General features: G+C 48.1%; 1 pseudogene; it reads left to right on the forward strand.

Moving 5' to 3' along the window:
- LOC107280583 (uncharacterized) lies at nucleotides 1-3,192 on the forward strand (annotated as a pseudogene).
- The last annotated feature ends 3,119 nt before the right edge of the window (nucleotides 3,193-6,311 follow it).

Raw genomic sequence — 6,311 nt, forward strand, 5'->3', positions numbered from 1 at the left:
ATGGCGGAATGTGCGTTGCAGAGGGTGAACTTCGCCGACTTTCCCGGGCATAGGCTGGGATCGTGCTCGATCAGCCACGCCACGAGGGAAGCGTCCTTCTCCGATGTACTTGGCTCGCAACTCGTCGCCAGGGTATGTGACTGCTTAGCTTAGCTAACAAACCACTGGTAGACAAACCACTGGTAAACAAACCATTTTTGGTCGGTCGACCCAAATCAACGATAGTCCCGGTTCCATTAAAAACCGAGACTAAAAATCTTTAGTCCCGGTTGTTAAACATCATCTTTAGTCCCGGTTGGTAACTCCAACTGGGACTAAAGTTCATTTTTAGTCCCGGTTGATTCTATGTCAGGCCGTGTCAGGGCCCTAGTATCTTTAGTCCCGGTTAGTAACACCAACCGGGACTAAAAACCTATTTTTAGTCCCGGTTGGTGATACTAACCGGGAATAAAAATCAAAACACACTATATAATCCATAGTATCGATCCTCTTTTCCCGTCCACACAACAAACTCCTCCCTCTATCTCTTTTTTTTCCTCTCTAACTTCTTATCTCTTTCCTTATCTCTAACTCCCCTCCTCTCCTTCCTTTTTTCCTTCACCCACTTTTTTTCCTCTCTAACTTCTTATCTCTTTCCTTATCTCTAACTCCCCTCCTCTCCTTCCTTTTTTCCTTCACCCACAGTGCAGAAGCGTGCCGGCGCCGCGGTGGCGGCGGGTGGCCGGCGCGGAGGCGGCCTACGCGGCGGCGGCGGCGGGCGGCCGGCGCAGCGGCGCAGGGGCCCGCGCGGCGGCTGTGGCGGGCGGCCGGCGCGGCGGCGCCGGGGCACACGCGGCGGTTTGGGGGGCCGCGCGTAGGCGGCCTGCGCGGCGGTAGCGCGGGGGGCGCTCGGCGGCGACTGGCGCGGCGGCGCAGGGGGCCGCGTGGCGCCGGCCGGCTGGCGAGGAGGGGAGGCGGCAGTGGCCGCCGGCCGGATTTTTTTTCTTTTTTTTAAGATGTGAATCTGTGATGCATTTTTATGTGAGATGTGAATCTGTGATGAATTTTTTAGAACCCTGTGACGTAATTTTTTTAAGAGTTTGTGATGTATTTGGAGATGATTTGTTTGAGGATTTGGAGATGTTCTGTGATATGTGATGATTTGGATATGGGAGGGGATGGTGTGAAATCAATATTCAATATTAAAAACAGAAAAAAAAAGAAAAAATATCTTTAGTCCCGGGACTAAAGATGCCGGTTATTGATTCGTAGTCCCGGTTTTTCAACCGGGACTAAGGGGGGTTACGAACCAGGACTAAAAAGCACTTCTCCACTAGTGAACTCTGTAGCTTTTTTTTTCTTTTGTAGTTCAGTATTTCAGTAATATGGGATTATTTACCATGCCATTTCTCCTGCTATTTTGGCAACTTCAGACCGCCTGCACTTCTCAAATTTTAAGTCATTAGGATTTTATTTTTGTTAGACAACTGCTGCTTAACTATCTGGGAGCACAATTCGGGACAAGTTAGGTCAACAATCTCCAATATATTTGATAATTGCAAATGAAGAAACCAATAGAATTTGTATGCAATTACAGAATCTTGATAATTTTAGGCATCCTTTACTTAAGTCATCATGTGAACAAAAATATTTCATATAGCTAATCTATGTACTTTTTCAGATTTAAAAAGCAACGGAGGCCATGAGGACAACTATCTGGGCAAGAAAAGCCAGCGACATCTTTGTTTTTTGCCTTGACATGATGTGTAATTGATTTGCCTCATATTTTCGGGTAGGACACCATACTGGACTTTTTTCCTAAGTGATCCATGGGCTTTTTTTTTTCATGGGAGACAACGTCCAGCTGGGCTATTAGCTTTTGTTTTTCTAGAAAGGAATAAGTTCACCTGCCATCCCTCAACTTTACGTCAAGTCTATGTGACATCCTTAATCTCTAATACCAGAAATCTTTACCCTTGAAATGTTCAAAACCGTGCAATCAACATCCTATAACAGTATATATAGGTGGTTTCGCTAACGTGACATTCTAATCAGCAAAAAAAAACTTACAAAAAATGGGCTCCACACCTAAGTGAGATGAAAAAAATGAGACCCACATATTTTATTTCTTCTCTTTTTTTTTCTCTTTTCTTTTCTTCTCTTCTCTTCTTTTCTCTTCTCGACACGCAGCCGGTGGCAGATGGCCCGACTGCCAGAGCCTACGTCTCCCCTAATGCTGTCTCGAATGCCACCACCGCCATCTCCACCGACACCACCAGCCTACGCATCCACGTCTCCTTCTGCTTCACCCGCCCGCCGCGCCTCTCCTACCTCTGCGTCCACTGCCGGTTCACTGTCGATCCCCGAGTCATCAGCACGCACGCCGATGTAGCCCTCCTTCACGTCCCGCACCCCATCGATGAGCTCCACCGGGGCATCGAATCCTACGACTACGGACTACTTCGTCTACACGGCGCTCCTCGCTCCGGCGGCTGCCAAACCCGCGCATCTCCCCCTTCCGCAACGAGGAGGTCGCCATCGTCCGCTGCTTCGGCAGGACTCGCTACATCATCGCCTGCCTCATGCCCACCATCAACCACCCCATGAAGTTCAAGCTTCGGCGCTACGACTCCGACGTCGGCCTCTGGAAATCCATGGCGGTGTCCGTCCACGAGCCGGCCGAGAGGGGCAGGTTGCTCCCCATCACCCACACACCTAGCGAGGTGCTCTTCCATTGCACCACCAAGGTCATCACACTCGGCAACGCCGCCGTCGGCTGGGTGGATCTCTGGAGAGGGATCCTGCATGCTGTTCGACGACGTGCTCGACCAACACCCTGTGCTCCGCGACCTGCTGCTGCCCAAGCCGGTGAGAAGCAACCGGAAATCCTGGATCAAGTACGTGCAGGACACTGCTCCCTCCTGCATCAAGTACGTCGAGATGGTGACCCGCCCTGGTGATCCGCCACCTCGACAACGACGACGGCCGCCGCAACATTCCGAGATGACCTTATCCTATTCCAAGATGAGATGGCACCGTTTTAGGGTTAGGATTTGTTTTCCTTTTTCTTTTTTTTATCCGTTGCAATTACGATTTTTTTTTATGCCAACCGACATGTGGGGCATCATTCACTTCCGTGCGCTGAATGAAAAAACTAAGGGCCTGTTTAGATCAATTTGCTGCGGCGAATTTTTTGGGCAAAAATTTTGGTAGCAAAAGATTTGGCATTACAATTTTACAAGTTGGTGTTTAGATGCATGATAAAATTTTAGTATTAATTGCTGCTGTCTCTCTCATGTACGGGACCCGACGCTTTTTTGCCAAATTTGCTGCTATGATCTTCCAAATGATAAATGCCAACTTACTTACTTTTTGCTACTAGTGTTAGATCCATTTTACCAAACAATGGTCCAAAACTGTAAAACTTTTGCTATTTTGGAGGTTTTAAAACAGGCCCTAAATACGGAAATACTCCTTCTATTTCGCGCTAGCGGAAAAATGGGCCGCGCCAAGTGGAGCTTGACGTGCTCCAAAGAAATCCATCCGTGCCAAGGAGAAAAGTAATATTCGTGCCAACAGAGTTCAACGTGCACAGATAGAAAGTAGGTGGATTTCGGTGCAACCATGAGTCCTCTCTAACACACGGTATGCGCTTGATGATTCCTGAGTTTATTACTTTACGCACGATAAGTTACCATGTGACACCCGGTAATATTGGCATGCACACGGGAGCCTTCCCATCTCCAGTAGTGTTGGTTGCAAACCGCATGGGCATGGCAGTTTCAAGGGCCCGCTTTACATGGTTTTGCTTAAAGACCGGATTTACGCTACTCCCCTTCTAAGCTAGGATTTCGGCTAGTCCGTCAGGATGCCATTAGCGTCGCCAGCATGGTTCGACAATGTCTTGTAAGTTTGTATGTAGTATTTGCGAAGGTCAATGCCAGGAGCCATCGATGGGTGTTCCACCATGAGGAACATGAGGTAGTTGTATTGGAGCGTAATGGGCGTCGTTCACCGCTTCCCCACGGTCCCTCAAGGTCTATATGGCATTTACACACTTTGTCCCTCGGGTTAGAGATGTTGAACCAGCCAAGTTCTGATACCAATTATAGGATCGTAAAGAACCTTTCCGACCCCAAAAGCTAGCCAATAAAATGAGGGTATATTAGGTCCCTGCCTTTCCACAACTAATACGAGACTATTCAATACCTGTCACCCTTCGCACAGTGATATTCATCACCGGCACCCGACGATCGCATCACCCACTACAGCATCGTCAACAACGACTAACGGCGGCACAAAGGGGAATCTGAAAAATATTAGGAGGAATCAAAGATTTATGATTTTGAATATGTACCTTTTTAAAAAAAGTGAAAAAAAAGCCCAAAAATAATAAATGCGAGGTCGATTGTCACACCCTGAAAATTCAAAATATATAAATTGTTGTTTAATTGGAATTTTTAGAAATAATTTTAAAAGTCTTGAAAAGAAAATCTAATTTTAATTAATAAATTCCAATATAAAATGGGGCCAGATAAAATTTCATTAAATACTTTGCTTAATTCTATAATTCCTAGATTTTTCTGGGATTTATTTGAGCTAAGAAAGTATTTTTAATAAATGGAATTGCATTTAAGAAATAATTTAAATTGAAAAAGGTTTTAAAAAGTCTTCTTTTGGCTTTGGGCCGAAAGTCGGCCCAAAACCTCTCTTCTCTCTCTTCGGCCCAGCCGGCCCAGTCCGCAGCCGCCCGCGCGCGCGCGCGTTCGGTCGCTGACAGGTGGGTCCCACCTGTCAGGCTCGTCGTCTTCCTCGGGCCGAAACCCTAGCGCGCCGTCGCCGAGCCACCGCCACCGTTTCCTTCCAAATCCGGCCGCCCCTTTCCTTCTCCGGCCGAATTGATTGAGGGGAAACAATCTCCGGGATCTCCTCTACCTTTTCTCCTTTGGAATCTTCGGCTAAATCGGTTTGGAATGAGTTGGATTCGAGTTCGTCTCGGATTCGTTCTCCGGACCTTCCATTATATTTGAGAGATGAAATGCGTAATTCAAGTCATCAAACAAGCATAATGAAACATCCGATGCCTCGAGAGAGGAATTTTGGAGACATCGCTGGGCCCTTAGCCTGCCAGTCAACTTCAGCCTGAGATGTGCCCGTCAAACCACTCGAAGGCGGCGACCAGATGTGTTACACATTCAGGAGACTTGACAAAAATGGCTAAAGATCTACAACCTCTCAAATATTCCTAACTCATACTCATGTGAATCTAGTTCCCAGGATGTGCACTAGATTCACACTTTCATCTTAAGCATGATTATACATAGCAAACACAACTAAGATGAAAGAAACTTAAGACTTACAACAACTTAATAATTACATAGGCCGACCGGCCAAATAGACTTATTAGAGAACAGCGGAAGCTTGACTACCCAAACACAAGCACACCGACTAGGGGTATACCCCATTAAGTTCTCATCCTAGAAGAAGCAATCGGAACCCGTAGTCCTAGGCCCATATGTCAGTGTGTTTCTACAATTGTAAACGGATCCCTGCACTTAATCTAATTCACGGAAGTCATCCCTCTGCTCTAGGCAGAGCAGAGCTAGCCATGGCTGAGCTCGATCTGGAGCTCGCCGGCGGCAAACGGTGGCTCGCTTGAGGTTGAGGTCAAAAGATAAAATGAAGACAAAGCTCTCGCGATTCCATTCCTCTAGTTTTCTTGGTTAGAGGACATCGGAGTAGCGCCGATGGCGAGTGTGAGCGGCAGTGGTTTTGGGGTGAAAGTGCATGTGTGCATGGAAGTCGATTACGAACGAAAAGGATGCATGCATGTGGTCTTCTAGACTTCAGGATGCTCACCGTGGGTCGAGCTAGGGTTGTCGAGGTCTTGGCGGCAGCGGTGACTTGTGGAACGGCTCGGCGACGGCGCTCCTCCTCGGGTGAACGACGACGGCTCGAACGGGACAATGAGCTACTTCAAGCAAGCATGCACGAGGGTTGTGAGGTCAAGGAGATGGAGTATGTGCAAGGAATCGAACAATGGCTCACCGAGGCAGCGGTAATCGACGATGACGGCGGAGGCGATCCTAGATTGGCGCCGGTGAAGAAAAGGATGTGTTCTCCGTGTTCTTGATGTTTCCGGCTGGGGTTCTTGAGGCGTTTTGAAGAGGAGGTTGAGGCAATGACAATGGCGCAGCAGCTTTCTCTGAGGTGGACGAGAATGGCCGGACGACGACGATGGTTGAAGCGGCGGCGCTCCGGTGCGTGCTCCAGGGCGTTGTCGGCGTGGTCGCGTTCCGGTGGCTGTGATGCACAAAACAGGAGGTGGTCAA

The sequence above is a fragment of the Oryza sativa genome, chromosome 4 (genome assembly GCF_034140825.1).
Source record: "Oryza sativa Japonica Group chromosome 4, ASM3414082v1".
In the NCBI taxonomy this organism is placed as follows: domain Eukaryota; kingdom Viridiplantae; phylum Streptophyta; class Magnoliopsida; order Poales; family Poaceae; genus Oryza; species Oryza sativa.